We start from the raw sequence: 21733 nt of genomic DNA, 5'->3' as shown, positions 1-21733 counted from the left end.
GATTCAGGACTTTATTCAAAATATCAGCATCACGTGTATTTCCTCCAGCTAGGCTCAGCTCTGAGTGTAGCAGTATTCCCTCTGTCTGCTGGAACTGTCCTCTGGTCCTTGCAGTTATAGTCTGGAAAACAAGTTTATTATTTCAAAGAGCAGCAATAATGTTGCTGTTTTCTATGAATTCTGTGTGTCTACCTACCTCTGTGTGTGTGTGTGTGTGTGTGTGTGTGTGTGTGTATGTATGTGTGTGTATATTTTGGTGTCTACCTATCAGAACATGGGTACATACTCATTTCACTTGTTTCTGTGGATTCTGAAATGACTGAGGTGTGTGTGTGTGTCTGCTGCCTGTTTCTGAATGCAAGTGTATGAGAGTTGCTGGCTGAGGTACTTAATGTTGTAGTTGAAGGCAGCAGGAGAGGCACATTTGTAAATTTCAGAGCTCTCATCTTGACATATCTTGTGAGGTCCCAATGGCACTGCTCTATGAGAGATAATGGCACTTGCCAACTCCCAAAATGACCTCCTGATCCCCAACACAAAAAAACTTACATCGCATTTTCCAGCTCCCCAACAAGAGCAGTGGGGGTTATTGTCAGTTAAAGCATGAGTACAAAGCCTCCCCTCTTCTACCTCTCTCTCTCTCTTCCATTTCACCACGAGATTCAAGAAGATGCTGTCACTTTGTGGAGAGTTTGTATTAAGGGTTTCTCACTGGATCTCAAAGTGATTTTGTGCTGCAAAGTGTTGGCAACTTTATTGCTTGATTATCTCAACTTGAGCTGTTTGTCTTCCATGGTAATGTTGACAAACAAGGATGCACCTGAGCTCTTATACAGGGTTCATGTTCTGAAATCAGGACCCTGCAACACTGGTATGAATCAGCACAGGTGAACTTCACAGTATTGGAATGGTGTTCCAAGTCTGGAATGAAAGACTATTTAGGCTGTTTTCTTTTATACACACCTCTATTGTTTTGGTCTCTCTTTCCTCCCCAAGGTCATTATCCTTTCTTCCTAACTGCTGCTATCTGTGAAAGACCTTGGCAATGTTGCATTCAATCCTGAGGTCCTTTAGGAGGATGTTTTGCTCCAAAGCCCACTTGCCTGTTTAAGTGGATGTAAAACAATCTTGCCCTCTCCCCCCATGGACTTTTCCCCTCCATTTTAACGAAGTTCCAGATCCCAGCTCACAGTTTTAATCCTTTTGACCCTAGCATTTTATTCCTGTAACCTCTGCCCTACCAATACTGATAGGAGCCTTCGATAGAAATGTACCAGCACTCTGGAGTATTATTCTTAAGTTCCTCCACGTTCCAATCCACTTTCTAAAGCTTTCTCAAAGCCTACTTATTCAACATTTTCCTTTGGCCACATCCCCAGCCTCCCTCCCAGATATCTGCTGTGTCTAGCCACTCATTTTAAAATGTCCTGAAACATCTTGCATCAATAAGTAAATATATAAATGTAATTTGCTGTTGCAAACATGCAGTGTATTTTACAATGTTCAGGCCAAAGCAGCAAAATATTTTATCGATCCTTTACAAAATCATTTAATCCTTACATTTTAATGAAATTTAAGCAAAACTAATTTTTAATCATGCAATATATTAAGTCACCTTTTGCATCATTGTTTTTACTCAGTTGTTCCTTTCTAATCTTGTCCTTTCCTTTCCCCGTTCCTGTAAACACTGCAACTTCATGGACTTTCACAGAACAATGTGAAGGCATAAATCCCTGCTGTGATTTCTGCACCCAGTCCTGACTAAATTTAATACTAAAATTCAGTGCTTTATTGCTTTCAGTAGAATGAAATTGCATTGTCCAGAAATGGGATTGCATTGCACTGGTTCTCTGAACACAATGTAACTTAAAAGCAATGTAACCTGTAGCAAGTTGCATTAATAATTTCTGGGTGACATTGCCATTCATGCATTGGCCCAAGAGCTTCCAGTCAGAATCTTTGCTGGTGCATCAGATGCACATCCAGGGATGCTTGCAGTTCTCGCTAGCAACTGCCATTTGATAATTACTGAAAAAAAAACAAGGACCATATCCATTAGATTCTCCATTTAGATGTCAGCTAGGGGGCCACCCTGCTGTCACTCAAACACTTCACAAGGCAACTCCCAAATTCACAGGGGAATGGATAGGACTTCTACTCCATCAATGTTTAGGTAACCATCGTCAGACCCTGATCCACAGACAAACAGTCCCTGCTATCGGCCCTCCTCCCATAGGATTATCTCCCCATGAAATTAATCTGCTCACAATGGGAAAATATGTGAAATTAGGAGGCACGTGTCAGCTCCTGAAGAAGAGATGAGGTTACACATAACATATCACTGTTCCTATAGGAGAGTGAACTGTTCATGTGTAGCATCCCTTTGCTTGTACTAGAGAACAATCTGGTCTTATGCAGCATCTCTCTGTTCGTGGAGGACAACTAGCTTCTCGTATCTTGCTTTGGTATGAACCATGAGCAGTCCACAAGTTGTAGCTTGTTGTCCACGGAGAGCAGGAATCTGCTTAAAAGTAGAAACTCTCCACTCATTGAGCACAATAAGCTGCTCCCAGTTGGCAACTCATTGCTCCTGGCTGCTGAAACAAGAGATCTACCTGGATTAACATGAAACTCCACAGAGGCAGTAGGACATCAAGTGGCCTGGCCTGTGACTCTGCATCAGCTGCCACCTGACTGAAGAGCTGCTACTTGTGGCAATTGTTTTCAAATCCTTGCAGAAAATTGCATGTTACCTTCAATGAGGAAGTGATGCCCTTGTGGCTCTGCACAAACTCCTGAAAGATCAGGGAGATGAACGCCATCTCTTGCTTTAGCCAGGCAGGCCTGACTATGCACTTGTCAAATTCCTACATCAACCTTGACATGTAGAGCTCATCAGAGCCCTCTGTGCAGCATGGGTGGGTGGACCTTTATCTTTGCAAGTCCGCACACTAGATTCCCTGTGCCTCATGCCAAACTACAGCCCATTAGTGTTTGGGTTCTCTCTCTTTGTGACCTCTGGTCCTCTTAGCACATTTACTCTCCCTTCACAGTGCCTGAGGTGGTGTTACAAGTGCAATAAGGACTGTGTTCCTCTTCTTCAGCATCATTCTCTTCTAATCCCTCCCCCTTCTTGCATTTCCTTTTTCTCCTCTGTGTTTATTTCTGGAGCCTCTTGTTTTCGTCAGGGGGAAGTAGCTCATTGCTTATTCCATTGCTCATTCCTGCAAAGGCAAAACGGGAGAGAAGTGCACATATAAAATACAGCCAAGCATCTTTATGGTCATGTAGCAACACACATATTGAGAAATAAAACAGGGATGAACTAGGCAGAGAGAAACATGGTGAGGCATTGCATGTGAAAGGGTCTTCCTCCCATCTGAATGGTCTCCTTCCTGTACATGGCAGTCTTTGACTAAAGAAAATGAACATGAGGGTCAATGCAATTTTATTATTGTAAATTTATGAGCTTAATGTATGCATGGGGTGTTGGTGTGGGACAACTGTCTGTGAGGGGCTCTGGGGTAAAGAAGGAGATGAGGTTGCATGAAGGTGTGTAGGTTGGGGGCATAGAAAGGGATGGGATATGTGGAGAGAGGGTGGAGTTGGGAGGTTGGAGTGCCAGTGTGTGCATCTGTGTGCCTCTGTCTGTCTCTAAAAGAACAGTACCTTAGCTGAGGTATAGCTCACCCCTTTTGGCATTGGAAAGCACACTGGTGCTGCTCTATTTGCAGCCAATTTCTCAAATATTTTGGGGGGACCCGATTCAGCCTGTTCCCTACAAAGGGGGAAATTTAATTTCTGGGCTCATATGTTTGGACTACCATGGCATTCCATAGATAAATTTATTAATGGCTCCAGCAAGAAATAATGAAATAAATTTTTAAATTACATATGGGTTGGAACTTTATTGTCTTCTTTAAATTAATTTAAACAGTTGCATTGCTTTTTAAGGCATAACTGAAGTAACATACAATAATTATTGCTACAATACTTCAGAGAAGTAGTAAAATCATTAGGAACAAATATCCTCACAGATAAGGTTAAACTGGAAAGAAATTATCTAATACCTGACCTGTATATTAAGTTCTCTAGTTAGTCTTGTATCATTATATTTATTTGAATCAATGTTATTATTCAATGGATGTGGTTTACAACTTATGCAAGCATAATTCATCTTTTTCCACGTAACAGTTTGGTTGACTGTTTTAGCTTGTGATTCCCCATGGATAGTTCCAGCATGCTGATGAACATCCCTCTTCATATATTCTCTGTACAAGGTCTCTTCAGGGAAACCAAAGATGCAATTTGCATACTGAATTGGTTGAGGGACCTGCCAACTGAGTACATGTTTGTATACCGAAAACTCTTTTAATCTTTACAAACCAGATGTTCAACTCATTTAATCAATTGGATAAAACTAATTTTTAGAGCTTTTAAAAATCTTCTTAATCAAGCCTTTATAATTTACTTTTCCTGCACTATATTCTTTATTTAACATTTGTAAGTACAACGTAACAAACTAAATTGCCAAATATACAAAAAATATTGCATATCTGTCTAAAATTTCCAATTTACACATATACTAGGGCATGTTGGAGAAGAACTATTCAGTTTCATTGAGAAACCATTTTAAGATTATTTATGAATTTCATTCCTGAGATATGTTTCTCAGTGTACATTCTAGTTAAATATCATAACAGATTTACTAATTCAACATCTCTGTTTCCAAATTACTACATAATCTGTCAAAACATAAACACAAATCATCAGAGAAAATACATTGTACCTTGTAAGATTTTGTGTAGTGAAATTAGTCTTTGGTGATAACACAAAACCCAACAGTGGGGCAATAATGAATATCTGCCTGTTTTCCACATGACTCTTTTTCTCCATTGAAAGGTATTACCCAAAATGACTTATAAAACAATCAGACATAATTTTAAAACTATAAATTCATTCACAGGTCAGATTTAGTTTGAGTATTTAAAAAAAATCCACCAAATCAAAAAAATGTATTGTTGATACCAGTACTATAAAGAGTTATTATGTTTTACTATGTTTGCAGGATCATTTTGTGTTAAATATATCAACTTCTGTATGCTGTGAAATACTCCCACAGAGGTTACCACATCTAGAACTTCATCTTAATAATAAGTATAGAGGAGATAGTTATTGACTGCTATTTGAGGGATACAGTGAATTTAATTAATTTTTGCAGATAAATTGGTCATATTCATTATTTTGAAGACTGTTTTCTGCTATAAACCAAATAACACTTTTGACAATATTTGTTTCTCAAATCTAGTTTAAGAATGTGCAGTAACATTAACGTCCTTTAAAATGAAATAAATTTTACTTCTGCAGATCTGTATTTTTCAAGCTGTTCAAGAATATTTTTATTACATTCAAGAATAAACCAAGCTAGTGTGTACATTGCTTAATATTAAACTTTGATGTATATTGAAAGAAATATTTGTTCAAAATTCTGTGGTAGGATAATTAAAAAGACTTCTATCTCAGACACTCAAATTTTAAGCTCATCTTATTCCCTAGCACCTTTGCCGTAGATTTTATTTTACCTGCTGTCCAGGTATAATGTGGCTTTTAACCACCAATAAAAGAGGACTGCTCACTTTCATTTCTGTTGACTTCAACACAATGAGAGTCGAGGAGCTCTTAGAATCTGAGATTCCACAATATTAACTTTAACACTTGCCTGTGAAGTTGAAAATCTAGTCCAATAATTCAAAATATTAATTGATTAAATGAATAAACTTTAATTTTTTAGTTGTGATGTTCCATCAATTATAATTTGTTAATTTTATAACAGCTTCTGTCTGTAACATCTGATTTAATTATACAAATACACCAATTAAAAAAACAATGAATGAATCTTTATTCAAACTAAAGCTACAAGATTTTTCTTTTCCAGAGTGATTGCAACTTTGAACCTGTTAATTGATTTTATTGCACATTGAAAGATTACTTTGAGAAACATCTGTGTTGTAAGTGCAAATGATACACAAATAGATTTGAAGCACAATAATGTGAACTCATCATCCTCCTGTTAAATGAACAGACTGAAGTGCTTCAGAAAACTGTTTGTACAAGTGTTTTGGGTTCCTACTAATACACATGCCTTGTTTATCACATTTGACTGACTACTTCTCACTCGGTATATATTTCTTTACATTCACATGTTTGTGCATTTATTATACCTTAAGCTCAAATAGCTTCATACAAATTTTTATCCATGAAAATTTGTTATAAAATTATCATATTTTCCCCCTATTTGCTTTGCTTTTCGTCCTGGTAAACTATAAAACTGTGCTGCAATGCTTCAAATCAAACATAGTCGCAAGTTATCTCAGTGAGGTGTTATAGAAATTGTCTTCATATGTTGATATCACAACACACTTTAAAATGAAAGTGATCCTAATGTCACATTGTAAGAATAATCTTGATACATCTTGATGGAAAATCGAAGGAACTGAATTGTTACTTGCGGTGCTTCATACTACTTCAAGACTAGTTTTATATGCAGGAACATGAATCAGCCACAGAAACTAAAGAGAAGCAATTTTTAGCTATATGTGCTGAGTTTGAAAAAATTAAAATTTTAAAGGTTCTTAGCTTTTGAACTGTGAGTACCTGTCAGGTATTTATACATTTAAGGTAACTACGGAGGTTCTATCTCCAATTATATATCTTCAATGTTTTCACTATATTGTCTAGCATAGATTAAACAAAGATTATGCACAAAAGAACAAAGGCAGCTTGTCATATCTAGTGGCTTCCTAAATGTCATTAAAGCCTTGTAAGATTTAGCTTCCAGATATTAAGAAAAAGTGTAGCTGTTATTTATTTTAGGAAAATTTCAGGACATTAAGACAAGCTGTTAGTGGAGCACAGAAGCTGTGTTTTGGCTGTAATGCCCTCTGGCTCTGCTGCCAGTCTCATCTCTCAGATCACAGCCATAAGCCAGACTGATCTCGAATACCAATCACCTAGCCCAGAACTAGTCCTTTGAGTTCTCTTTAGCATCTACTCCTTCTGCCAGTGTCCTCTTCAGCTGCTTGCTTTCCGTCTGAAGTTGACAACAAAGACATCCTTAGGGTCTTCATTGATGTAAGCCCTGCTCTTGATGTTGCTGCATGTTTTTTCTGTACCTTAAAGTTAGACTACTTTTATATTCAACTAGCACAATATTTGCACACCACAAGTCAAAGAAAAAAGTAAAGCTTTTCATGTTAGGTTACATACTACAAGACTCTTTATGCAGTTAAGCTCTTTCTTAAAATATCTCTCATCTACACAAAGAATAAACTTGAAAACAACTTTACAATTTGGTGGCCAAGTTGTACATTTTTTACCTAAATTAGCTTGAACTGTCATTTTAAATATTAAATCATAGCTGTACAGAATCGACGAGTGTGGAATTTCTATCATCTGCAAACTTTTGAACAATTCCTGCCCTCTGTGATAGCAAGTTTTAAAAAGGGAAATCTCCAAAGAGCTAATTAGTTCTGGAATGGAGCACAAGCATGAACAGAGCTGCACATATACCAGATAACTAAAAGGACCTGGCCAAAGCTGACAGATATCAAAGGCATGACTGTGCACTAGCAGTAACCTTAGGCTGCTTGCTGACAGGGACAATCAAAAGCTTATAAACATGGTGCTGAGTGACAGCTACTACCACAGGGTCTCAGAAGGGTATGAGACCTTTGCCAAATGAGCTAATCTCACTATTGACAGCTGCCGTAGGACAGAGACGGGCAGTCAGTCTGCAGATTTGAGAAAACTTGTGTAAATAGATCAAGCAGAGTGGAACAAGGTTCATACTGAAACAAAATGACAATAAATTACCCCAAAACAACAACATTCAAATGACCCTATCTTCTTATTACATGTGGTAAATGGATTGGTTGGACTGTTACACAACTGAGCAGATCATGAGCCACCAGACAGATGTAAGACCTGGGGTTGAAGTCGTCAGTAACACAAGAATATCTTGCACCTCATATCTTCTTTCAAACTCTTATAAATATACTCTATATGCAGACATTGGCAAGAATAAAAAACAAGGGAATAAAGGAAGGGTTTGAATACAAAATTAGCAAAAAAAAATAGAAAAAGAATGTAGAGCTTGTTTGTCAGACTGCACAAGGGCAAACACAAGTGTTCCCCAGGAGTTGGTATTAGGTCCACTACTTGTTTTGATATATTTTATTGTCCTGAACTTGCTGATACATGGCATCATTTCAATGTAGAGGATAGTAACAATCTTAGGAGGACATTGACAGACTGGTGAATTGGACTGACACACGCTGGATAAAATTTAACAGAGAGGATTGTGAAGAGATACGTTCTGGTGGGAAGAATGAGGAGGAAGTATACATTGAATTGTGCAAGTTTAAAAGAAATGCAGGAGTAGAGGGAGCTGGGGGAATATGTACACGTGCCTTTGAAGATGGTAGGACCAGGCTATTAAAAACACACACAAACACACCTTTGCTTTATTAATAAAGGCATTGAGTTAAGAAAAAGAATTAATATTAAACCTTTGTAATACTCTGATATAGTTTAGCTAGAGTACTCTGTTCAGTGTTGAGCACTACATATTGGGAAGGATATCATGGCCATAGAAAAGGTACAAAGGAAGGCTATTATAATGGTAGCAGTTATGAAAGGTTTCATCTTTGTTGAGAATTTACAGAAGCTGGGTTTGTTCTCTCATAACAGGGGATATTGTAAGATTTGATTATAAATGATTTTGCAAAAAAGTAAATACATGCAAATTACTTATTGTTGCAGAAGTGTCTTTAGCCAGTTGGAACTGATTGACAAAAGAACCTAGAGGAGATGGAAGGAGTTTCCGTTTACATCGTGAACTGTTATGATCTGGAATGTATTGTCTCAGAAGATGGTGAAAACAGATTCAAAAGTGACATTCCAAGCGAATTTACCAAATACTCAATGAGGAAAAACTTAGGGGACATTGGGAAAGAGCACGGAAATCAACAGAACTTGCAATTAGCTGGTACAGACATGATAGTCCAAAATGGAATCCCTTCTGCACTGCATAATCAAAGGTTCTATGCAGAAGAAGCACATTGTTTTATGTATATTATACAAATTAATGGCTTTTTTCTTATTAATAATTGCATGTGTGTTATTAGACTGAAATTAACTTTTGGTGGTGGGCTAACATAGGCAACAATGAAACACATACCTTGTTTACTTTTTCAATGAGGTCAAGGTTAACATATATTCTGCAGCAATGCCAAAGGCCATTTCTAACTCCTTTAAGTGCAGGTATCTTAACTATCAATTGGATTGTCTGCTTTCAATCAGCATTTAAACATTTTATACTAGAATATCCATTTTCCTGAGAGTGATGATGGATTCTTATCTTTAAATCATCTCATTCCATTATATGAATTGCACAAATGGAGATTCTCCTTTGAACCTTGGACCAAGGCATATTGCTGAAGCCATAAACAGTGAGATTACAGTTACTTTAAAGTTTGCTTGAGTGTGTGATGCAGATATTAAACATAAAAAGACAAAAACAGTGTAGTCCCAACACTTAAAATCATAATGCTGATGAGCAAGAACAATATACAAACTGAAATCAAAATATACAAATTGAAATTAAACATTCTTATGATGTGATGTCAGAAATTACTTTACTGCACACACCTGAACAAAAAAAAGCCTCTTCATGACAATTTAACTATTCTTCAGTCTGTTAATGCTCTTGTTCTTCATTACTTAACTGACTATTATTCCCAGTTGGTTAACGCTCTATTTGTTTTTCCTTTCTTATTTGCTTTGATGATTCCCAAATCATAGTTGTCAAAGCTTTTCAGCCAGTCACAAACTACCAAAAATAATCAACCTGATCATTTGTAATGCACAAAGATCCCCAAAGAAAAAGTGACAATTTTAATTCTCAATCTATTAAATGCAACCAAATTATTTTTCATGTAATATAGAAAATATAGAAAAATGAAACAAATTTATCCAGAACCTCACTTTAACAACAAATAATCTGCTGAAGGAACTCAGTGGTCCAGCAGCATCTGAGGGGTGAAAGGAATTGTTCATATTTTGACTCGAAGCCCTGCAAACGGGACAAGCTTAGATAGGCATTTTGTTCGGCATGGACGAGTAGAGCCAAAGGGCCTATTTCCGTGCTGTAGTACTCTATGACTCTAAGACTCTATGAAGTTCCAGCATCTGTAGTCTCCTCTGTCTCCACCTACTCCAACAATTACTCGAGTCTTCATTCTACATTCAGCACCACATAGTCCAGTGAGGTCTCATCATGCTATGTTCCAAAGTGGGTCATCAACTTTGCTCAGTGGTTAAATGAGAATTATCTGAGCCCTACAACTGATGAATAATAAATTTTGCTGGATTATTTCACAGTTGATAAAGTTCAAGACTATTTCACCAAGCAAACAGGATCCTATATTCAAAGATTGAATGTTAATAAAGAAATGAAAGGGGCCATCTCAATCTCAGATATAAGCAACGGCAATTTTCAATAAGCCAGGCTTCAGGGACCAAATCCATTTACTTATATGCAGCATTGTTACAGAAGGAAATCTGCCATTCCTGCAACTAGAGGGCATTGGTTCAGAATAAGTGGGTGTCTAGTTAACACTGACTTGACAAGGATTTTCTTCCTGCAGAGGGTCATGAAACTTTGGAATTTTCTGCCCTCGAGATCTGTAGAGGAAGAAGCATTGGGTATGTTGAAAGCTGCAATAGACAAGTGTTGATCTATAGTGGAGTCAAGGATTATGGGGAACAGGCAGGAAAGTGGAGCTGAAGCCAAAATCAGATCAGCCATGATCTTATTGAATAGCAGGTTGGGTTCAAGGGGCTGCATGGCCTACTCCTGTTCCTATTTCTTGAATTCTTGTGTTCTTACCTGTTCTGGCTTATATGTGACAACAACGTGTTTGACTTTACTCACTTGGCTAGAGTACATTTGATTTATTTCCAAACTAGTAATGCACACTCCACCTTTATTAGACATTTCACTTTGGAAACAAAACTTTAGGATAGGTAGCAAGTGGATTATAATGGTGAGCAAGGTAGGTCCAAGCTTTAGTTCCACCGTCCTGTGCTGCTGATTTGGTTGGATTCTGTATCAGGAGACAACTTCCTTCCTGAACTAGTCAAATAGAAATCATGGTTCCAGAATTATTGGTCAATTAGATTGTGACTCCAAAATAGAGTGATGACTTCAGCCCATGTCAGCCATCCAATCAAAAATAAGATCCTTGACTTAAGTAAGCCAAAAAGCAAGGGGCAAAGAGGGAGAGGTATTTGCCGCTGAAGGGTGTGGAAGGAAAAATGTTAAGTGGGAGGATTGGGAAAAAAATAGATGTAATCAGAGAACACCTTTATCTCACAATTCCAATGTGTTCTTTTGTTTCTTCTCTCTGACTGTTGACATCACAAGCAATTACATTTCCTGGACAATTGTGACGATCGTGGTCTTGACCCTATCACAGATATTTACTTTCCATCTCACTCACACCTCCCCCCCCCCCCCACACCCTCCCAACCTTCTCTGCAACTTAAGACATGCTTACTTTCTCATTTTTCCAATTCTGATGAAGGGTCATTGATCTGGTATGTTGACTCTCTTTCCCTCTCCACTGATGCCTCCTGACTTACTGTTACCAGCATTTTCTGTCTTGATAGAAAAAGATATACTCAGTTGGAGAAGATTGATCTATTTTGGAGATGATGAGTGAAGGGTTGCAGCTGATCAAATGGGGAAGTGGGGTAAGTCTGTGAGGAAGTCCAATTACTGCAGAGGGACCATCAATGGTTATACTGGGAGTGTGAAGCAAAGTTGCAGTTTGGGACTTTGTGGGCCCATTTATTTATCCTGTGTCTCACTGTGATTAACTAGTATAGATTTACGGCAAAAGATAACATAGAAATATGCCTTTGTTATGCTAACTGAAACCTTGGCATACTGTTGCTCTGACTTTCATTATTAATGATATAAGATCCAGGCACCAGACATGAATTTAATTTTAATCCATTTTAACAGTACTTATTTCAGTAGGCTACACATTATTAATCTAACAATATTAACTGTTGGTTTTAGAAGATATAATTAAGGGATTAAGATAAACCTAGGTCTTAAAGTCATTATTCATAATTAATGTGCACCATAAATCTCATTAGTCTACAACACTTTCATTAATACAAACATGATTTGAATAAAATATCTTTTCAAGGATTTACATTTATATTGTTGAATCCACTAAAAAATCTTTAAAATGTGTTAGAATTCAAAGATACTTGTGATGTTTGTTAACCTGAGAGACACCAATTAAGACTCTGCAGAATGGAGAGAGGGTGGAGGGGCAGTTGCTGAGTGGAGAAGAGGGTAGTAAAATATTACAAAAAAAAATCCTTCTACAAGTAAATCTATTGTTGCCAATCTGCTAGAAGCCTATTCAAGAATGTGGTTGCTTGAAAGTATGTGAAATTGCACCCATGCACATTCATTTCAGGAATGAAGTTTGGCAATATTGATTGGATTCTCTACCGCAATCCTGCCAAAATCTGAACTAGGTGTCTCTGAACCTTGAGGGAGAAGTTAGGGCAAATAAGCTTGCTATTGACTTTCTGCCTGGAATTCTGCTGACGTCAGGGGTTTGGATGGAAGCCCCACATGATCAGATGATTGTGCAAGGGAGAAGGGTATCTATCAACTGCTGATTCTAAATAGGGGAAATCCCAAAAGCACATAGTTCATCAGTCTACTTCCTCAGTCTAGTTACTTTCTCTGATCATATGCAGCTTTTCATTTTATTCACAGCTGGTACAGAGATTTGGCTGCTGCTTAAGAATCCTACAATGATATCAGGAATTTCAAAATGAGTTAAGTCCGTAAATTCCAATGATTTTATAGTCCATAAAGCCAGTGAAAAATGTGTCACTTAGGTAAGCTGGAAATGAAATTTCCTAAGTTTATATACTCCACATTCAATTCCTTGTGGGTTCTGAATCAGCCAATTAATTCCTCATTTTGATCTTCTTTTTATAAATTTCCCCATGGATGTGACAATTACTGAAAAGGTCCCATCTCTAAATTATGTTGATAAGATGGTAGTGAGATGGCTTCTTCAGCCACCACAGTTCATGATGAACCTCATGGCAGTTTACTTGAAACGAGTGGTTTGCCAGACCAATAAAGTCAAACACATTGCTGTCACACTTAAGACAGACCAAGGAATAACATGAGGACTTAAGAAATAGGAGTAGCAGTAGGCCCTCTAGCCCTTCGATCCTGCTCCACCATAAGATTGTAGTTGGTCTGATCTTGGCCTCAGCTCCACTTTCCTGCCTGTTCCCCATAACCCTTGACTCCCCTGCAGACCAACAATTGTCTATTTCAGCTTTCAAGAAGAGCCACAGTAATGTTACTTCCTCAAAGAACTGCAGTAAATTTGTCCAACATGATATCCCCTCCTCAAAACAATGGTACTTTGCCTATTCATCCTTGAATTTTTCTAAGGGACCTGCCATCACGTCTTTAATAATAGCTTTTAACATTTTCCCTATGACTAACTGTCCTGTAGTTCCCATTTTCTATCTCCCTTTTTTTTAATAAAGGAGTTACATCTGTGATTTTCCAATCTAATGGGACCTTCCCTGAGTCTAGGGAATTTTGGAAAATTAAACCAATCCATCAACTATCTCATTATCCACTTCTTTTAAGAATCAGGGATGAAGACCAGAAACTTGTCAGCCCACAGCTCCCTGGAGATTTTAATTTTCCTTAGATACTTCCTCCCTTCTAATTCCTGATTTACAGCTATTTCTAGGAAGTTACTTGTGTCCTCAATAGTGAAGACTGATGCAAAAATACTTGTTTAATTCATCGGCCATCTCCTTGTGTTCCATTATTAATTCCCCAGACTGACTTTCTATAGGACTGGTTCTCACTTTGTTAGATCTTTCCTTTTTGAAATATCTATAGAAACTCCAACTACCTGTTTTATATTTCTGTCCAGTTTTATCTCGTGCTCTTAATTTTTCCTCCTTTATTAATCTTAATTGTTCTTTGTAGTTTTTTTTACATTTTAATGACTACCTATCTTTGAAGGGTTATGGGTTTTCTTTAAGTACGATTGTACCTTTACTGCCCGGAGTATTTCCAGCATTTTCTGTTTTTATTATAAGTCCAGCAGACCCCAATTTTAATATAAAGAACTGCCTGAAAAAAAGTGTATCAGGTAATTCTTTAAAATTTGAGTTGTTAAATTGATACATTTTAAATTATTTCCTCCTGTTTTAAGTGTTTTAATTTTGATTTATTTTTTGAGTTCTTTTAATAATATTTAATGGCTTTATTTTTTTTTATAGCTTTAAAGAAATTTATGAATGTTTGTCAGCTTTGATAGGAATGTCCCCGACCTGCACTTGCCTTCATCAATTGGGTGGGTGGTAGCTGGCTTGTGGAAAATTGTGCCACATCCACTTCTGGAAGGAGTGGGCTTCATTGGCCATAGAGCCAGTTAATGGAAGATCGGAAAATGATTTTCATGACTTTCAAATATTCTTTTTGTTGAACTCACGTAAGCTCAAAGTATACGCTTTAAATAAAATAATTCAGTTCCTGTCTCTGGCTATTAGCACTCATGGGTACAACTCCACTCTCCCTCTCCCACAGCCCTACCACAGATCTCCATTTTCCTAGCCAAGAGAACGTGTAGGTTCAATTCATTTCTTCCTCCCGCTGCTGTTCCATTCTACCATGTCCTTTCCAAGAAATATGCTTTTCTTTTCCTTTAAAATAAAAGTATGTTTGTTATAGGAAGTGATAGACTGTCGAATTTGATAGAAAATTGAGAATTCTCATCATTTCTCGTGGTAGAATTCCAAAAGAAGTTGTGAGTGTTCAACGGGCATATGTGCTGCATCCCCTTAATTGAAATCTTCTGTGTGAAGATGCCACATCCTTTATTGTTTCAAACGATACCTTAAGATTGTGAATGGAAGGTACAGATAGGTCTACTGCTCCCAAAAGAATATATTGAGTTAGATTGTAATGTCTTTAGCTGCTGTCGTTCCGAAGGGAGCAACTAGTATTTAACAAATCCCACTCAAGCAAATTCTGGACTAAAGCAGGTCTGTTCCACAAGGAATTCAACAGTGCAGCCCAGACCTGCTGGAATTCCACAGCAGTCCAACAGGGAATCCACCTCTCCAGTCCTAAAGCAGTCAGATCTGGCACTGAATCAGAGACCCCATGGGATTCTCAGCCTAGAGAATGGGGAAGGTGAGTGATTTTATTTTAAATTAGTCTAAAGTTGCATTCTACATTTAGACACCATTTAAAAGGTCACTTGGCTCACAATTCAACACTTCACAAGGCAGCTCTAAACTTCACTGAAGACTGCTCATACACATCCCAAAATGCTTAGCCTGTGCTCAAACTAGCAAAGGTGTTTTTTTAGAGAATTTAGCTGCTCAAGCGGAGGAAGACTCTCTCTACTGGTCTGGTTAGGCACTACGTATTCCCGTCTGGGTATATTTCTGCTATTCCTGCTTTCTGCCTGAATGGAGGAAATGAAGCAAATAATCTTTTTAATGACATTCGAGTGTGTGTGTGTTTGTATGTCTTTGTGTCTGTGTACGTGTGTAGTATTACTCCATTGTACATGAGCCTTCCTTCACATCACACATCCCACTCACAGGCACTTATGATCTTCTCAAAGAACCTTAGTGACCTGTCCATGCCCTTTCCAGCCTCTCAATTCTCCATGGCCATGTGTTGCTATGATAGGGATCTGAGAACTAAATTAGAAATGCTGAAAAATGAGTCCTGGTGTTGTGATGTATGATTAATATGCCAATTCAATGTTGTACAGGTCACACATTACATTTGTGCTATCTCTTTGTTATCATGATTTCAGCGAGCCACTTTGCTAACCAAATTGTTTATTCAATCAGTGAGGAGTGGCCCTGCAGCCAGTGCAAGGAAAAGGCTCCAGGTTCCAGCTTGCTGGAAGGCAGTGTACCACATGAGCTCTGTTGTGGAGTTCTCAGTCAAAAACATCAAAGGGGCAATCTACAGAAAGGCATACACAAAAAAATGTCCGCTGCATTGGAAGACTTGAAGCCTGTGAGTAATGTTACGGAACATGGGGGAATCCAGGCTCCAAAAACCTGCACAGAGCTTGGAGCTGTGCCTCGAGCCCCTCCTCTCCAGCATGGAAGTTATGGCCAGGTCTTTTTAGACACATAAGGACCCAACCATCATGGAGCAGTTACTGGCTAATGCTGTACTAGCACAAGCTATTCAATGTCTGAGTGCTGAAGCTGAAGCTCACATTTCTGCCATGCAAACTCAGATACTCTCCTGCTTCTAGCTTCTAGTGAGAAAGGGCTTTCTGGAGGCATATATCTGAATTATGCAATTTTCTAACTATTTAAAACGGATGCTAGATCAATTCCTCCTTTACAGCTAAATGTTTGCTTGAACCTAGATATACCTGTTGAATATACATGTGGCACTTTTAGCTGAGGCAGATATGGGGCAATGACATCTTCTGTCAATACTATCACACTGATGCTGTACCTCATGTTCACCCCTATTCAACAGGAACCAGTGTTGCTGATCAGCACAGAATGAACATTTTTAAAATCTCAATGGAAGGACCACTGATTTCTTGTCCCATGCTTACTATTATGTCTTTACTGAAGCAGGAATCTTAATTTCATCTTGGAAGTTGTCAGGCCCTTTAGGCTGCAGAGGGCATCAGAATCTAGCAGGAGCAACGATTTCAGTCAAGATTTCCAAGTTGTGCTGCCAGCAGGCAAGCATTTCCCCAGGCAGAGTACATTCACAAAATTATCTCCCATATGTTCAGTTCAGATGTGCCAATTGCAGTATTTTAAACTGTAAATGCTCCAATGTGTATCAACTTGTTAGTTTTTCACAGGAAAATCAACTCTTTCACTTGGATTCAAGGCTGTTGATTTGAAAAATCACAAATTTGAATTGTTTTGGAACCTGAATTGTGAACTCATTAATTTTTTTAAGAAAGTATTTTGTGTTACGTGGGTGACTACTGAGCTACAGAAACAGGCCTTTCGGCCCATCAAGTCTGTACTGACCACCAGCCACCTACTTACATTAATCCCACGTTAATCCTGTTTTTATCCTCCCGCTTTCTCATCACCTCTCCTAAGATTCGACAATTTATCTACACACTAGGGACAATCTACAGTGGCCATGTTATCGACCAACCTGCATGACTTTGGGATGTGGGAGAAAATGGAGCACCCGGAGGAAACCCATGCAATCACAGGGAGAATGTGAAAACTTCACACAGATAGCATGAGAGGTCAGGAGTGAGCATGGGTCTCTGGCACTCTGAGGGAGCGGCTCCACTAGCTGAGCAACAATGCCACCCTAAATGGTCAAAAGGTTGTACCAAATCAGGTATAAAAGATTATCATTTTCCAGCAGACTCCACTGGCAATTATACCTCACATTTTCAGTATACTCATTCCTTTCAGTAGTTTCTAAACTTGCCAACAGAAGTAATGAAATAAAAGTGATCTGCATTACATTATTGCATCCTAAGTTATGAGATGTTTAGATCCTATTACACTTTCAGTTTTTGTTCTCATTTAATAAAGGGTTTGCTTTTTGTTTTCAATTTACTCAAACCAATTGATTGGCATTTGCTAATTTCCATATTTGTCAGTAACAGAAGCATACTTTTTAAAGTGGTACTAATGTTCTGGCATTTCTTTTGGGTACAACGTAAATCAGCAACATCAGCTGACTAACTCCTAGATGGCTAACTCTAACTTGTATTGCTGTTCGTAACAGTGGGCATTGGATTATTGAGCAAAATAGAACGTCTGATTGAAAAGCTCCCTCTAATTGAAGCTGATCACAAACGGATCAACATTATTACTTAAAGTACAATGTCGGGGTTTAAGATGAGAGACAGCTGGTTTAAAAGGGAGATAAAATGAAATAAATTGCCATCATTGTAGAGCAAGGGCACTGCAAATATGAAACCCTAATCCCAATATTTTTAACATGTTTTTGTCGATGATTCTTCGTCCTGAACAAAAAGTCACTTTTTACGCATGTCATCAAAGCTCGAGACATTTGAAAAAAACCTCCATGCAATTTGGTTGGAGGCAGCCTCAGTCAAAGGGTAAGGACAGGTGAAATGTTCCTTCTTTAAAAACTATGGATGCTTGGTTAAGTAACGTTTTTAAGACTGAAACTGACACCTCTTTTTAAGAGAGATAAATCAAGTTGTATTGTGGAGGGTCATGGCTGTCACGTGACAGTACTGCCCACTACCTGGTCGGAAGACACACCACTGCAAATCAAGGTTTGGCCCTGAGCTACCCATCAGCGCACACCTGACCATTGGCCTCTTTAACTACCTTTGTACTTGGCTTGGGCTATTGGCCTTTGTAATCGATTAGTTCTTGCTGGCACCGAGCCATTGGCCCCCTGTAAATTACCTGGGCTGGACCCCCCAGCCCTCCAGCACTATAAAGGGCGCCACGTGTGCTTGGCTTGCTCTCTTTGCCATCTTTGAGGGACGACCCTGCTTCACTCCAGGCCAAGTACCATGGAACAGCGCTGGAGGAATTGTTGGTGAAGTGTGCACCGTTAAAGGGTTGGGAGCATTTTAGTTAGTGTCCCTAGTAGCATAGAGCCATGCCTGCACTGAGTCAAGGGGTGGCAGGTATTGTAATGTTTTTCCTTGATTGTATGTACCTAGTTCGTTGTGTGTGTGTATTTTGTCCCCGGTGGGATTTTCCCATGCTCACTATAAACTGTGTGCGTGTGTGTGTTATCCCTGTTACCATTTTCCCATGTTTCGTCTCTGCCAGACTGAGTCCTTGCTTTTGAGACCCATTGAATCTGTTTTCTCACTCACAACACAAGTAGAGTTGAATTTTTTTTTATTTATTCATTTTCAGAGTGTGGGCTTTGCTAGCAAGATCAGCATTCATTGTCCCTCACTGATTGTCCTAGAGTCATACAGCATTGGAAACAGGCCACCTGGCCCACCATAACCATGTGGACAGTGTACACTCATCTGTGTTATTCCCATTTTCCAGCACTTGGCCTGTACCCTTCAGTGCCTCGGTGTTTCCCGTTCTCATCTGGACACCTCCGAAATGCTGTAAGCAAACTTGCTTCCAGCACTCTCTCCAGCAGTGTATTCAAGGTACTCACCACTCTCTGGTTGAAAAAGGTCCCCCTCAGATCCTCAACCTCCTTGATAAGATGGTTGTGAACCACCTTCTTGAACTACTGCAGCCCTTCTGGTGAAGCTACTTCCACAATGCTGCTGGGGAGGGAGTTCTTGGATTTAGACCCAGCAACAATGAAGGAAGAGCAATATATTTACAAATCAGAATGGTGTGCAATGTGGAGTGGAATACGAAGGCAGTGATGTTCTCATGCATCTGATGCCCTTTCCTTCTTGGTGATTGAGGTCATTGGTTTGGGATGTGCTGTTATAGTAGCTTCAGTGAGGAATGCAATGTTTTTGTGGAGGGAATGAATGTTTAGGATAGTGACTATGTTGCTAATTTAGCATGCTGCTTTGGCCTTGATGGTGTTAAGCTTCTTGAGTTTCGATTGTGCTGCACTTATCTTGGCCAGTGGAGAGTATTCCATCACAGATCTGAATTGTGTCCCACTTGTTACGACAAATGGTTAGACTCTCTTTTGTTAAAGATGGTCACTGCCTGGCTCTATGACCCCATGCCTGAAAATTGTCTGAATCTTTTTTTCCAGGCAGGTATGAACTGCTTTATTTGTTGAGGAGTTGTGAATGGAAGTAAATATTATGCAAGAAGTAGCAAACATTCCTACTTCTTTCCATATGATGGAAGGAGGTTCATTGAAGTATCTGAAGTTGGTTGAGTCTAGGACATTGTTCTCAGAAATTCTTGCAGTAATGTCCTCGGGCTGCATTGATTAACCTATAACCACAACCTCTTTCCTTTCTGTGAGTTATAACTCTAAACTTTGAAGGGCTTTTCCCTTCTAAATCTAATTTCACTTTTCTCAGGGCTACTTGATGCTTCAGTCTCAAATGCTGCCTTATTATCAAGGGCAGACACTCTTAACTTACCTTTGGAATTCACTCTTTGGTCCATGTTTGAATCAAAGCTGTGATGAAATCACAGTTCATTGTTCTGAGTTCATCGCACTTAAGACAATTACAACCATTGGCAAGTTCCTTGGTAACAGGATTTTCTCTTCAATAGGACTAATGCTGATCTAATGGCAGTGAGAAAAATTGCAACATCTTTGAGATAGATACAGAAACCACATGGATGGAATTAAAAGATAACAAGCTAACTGCACTTTATTATGGTTATGTTATACAGGAAAATGTAGTTAGATCTATAAGCAGAGAAGTCAGCACAGCATAGTTATAGAAGATTTCAAAGATCCCCAAATAAACTTTGTAGAAAAGTAGTAGAAGGTGAAAAGGGAATCAAGAGTTTATAATGCGTACAAGACCACCTCATCAAAGAACCAGTTTGTAATAAGTTCAATGGAGACACATGAGACTGCAGATGCTGGAAATCTAGAGTAACATACAGAATGGTGGAGGTACTCAGTGGATCACACGGCATCTATGGAGGGATATGGACTGTCAACGTTTCGGGCCAAGACCCTTCATCTGGTCTAGAAATGTTGACTGTCCATTTCCCTCCATAGATGTTGCCTGACCCACTGAGTTCCTCCAGCATTTTGTATGTTGCAATAATTTCAAGAAAAGAAGAATTACTGCTGGATATCATAGTGAATGATTAAGCTAAACATATGGGAAACTATGAGAACAAGAGTAGTGAGATTCAAGAAAAGGATCAAGAGCAACACAAGCAACTCGGGTAATCAATTATAAAGGAGTAAATGAGAATGGAGTAGGGGAAGCTGGGGGAAAAAACCCTGAGAGACAAGACAGCAGGCTGTGGGAAACTTATAAAATTCTAAATAACCAAGAGAAACAGTTTCTTCTAAAAGCCCAAAACAGGCACTTTATTATGGGGGCACTGTGGATGAATAAAGAACCATCACTGAAGTGAAATAGTGTTAGTCTGACGGGCCTCCATTCTGACACTTGTCTCCTTCAACTTGCATCCTGTCAAATACTATTGACACTATGAAATAAACATTCATAGAGTTATAGACTAATACACCATGGAAACAGGCCAACTTTCCCATGCCGACCAAGTTGCCTACCTGAGCTAGTCCCATATTCCTTTAAACCTTTCCTATTCATGTACCTGTCTAAATGTCTTTTAAACGTTGTAATTGTACCACTTCCACTGGCAGCTCATTCCGTATACCTAAATCCTCTGTGTGAAAAACTTGCCCCTCAGGTCCCCTATAAATCATTCCCCTTTCACCTTAAACCGATGCCCTCTGGTTTTGGACTCCCCTAGCTTGGGAAAAAGATTGTGACCATTCGCCTTATCTATGCCCCTCATGACATTTATAAGGTCACCCCTCAGCTTCTTATGCTCCACGGCAAAAGGGCAAGCCTACCCAGTCTCTTCTTATAACTCAAGCTCTCCAGTCCTGGTAACAGTCCTTGTGAACCTGTATCCTTTCCGGGTTAGTGACATCTTTCCTATAGCTAGGCGACCACAACTGCACAGAATAATCCAA

General features: G+C 38.8%; 1 long non-coding RNA gene across 1 annotated transcript in view; it reads right to left on the bottom strand.

Moving 5' to 3' along the window:
* Window positions 1-2305: 2305 nt before the first annotated feature.
* Window positions 2306-21733, bottom strand: part of LOC127567386 (uncharacterized) — a 37431-nt gene continuing 18003 nt past the window's right edge. The window contains exon 3 of the long non-coding RNA XR_007955868.1: window positions 2306-3224. This is a non-coding gene — a long non-coding RNA (uncharacterized LOC127567386). The remainder of the gene's footprint in view (window positions 3225-21733) is intronic.

The sequence above is a fragment of the Pristis pectinata genome, chromosome 2 (genome assembly GCF_009764475.1).
Source record: "Pristis pectinata isolate sPriPec2 chromosome 2, sPriPec2.1.pri, whole genome shotgun sequence".
In the NCBI taxonomy this organism is placed as follows: Eukaryota; Metazoa; Chordata; class Chondrichthyes; order Rhinopristiformes; family Pristidae; genus Pristis; species Pristis pectinata.
This window is presented reverse-complemented; position numbering and strand designations above follow the sequence as displayed.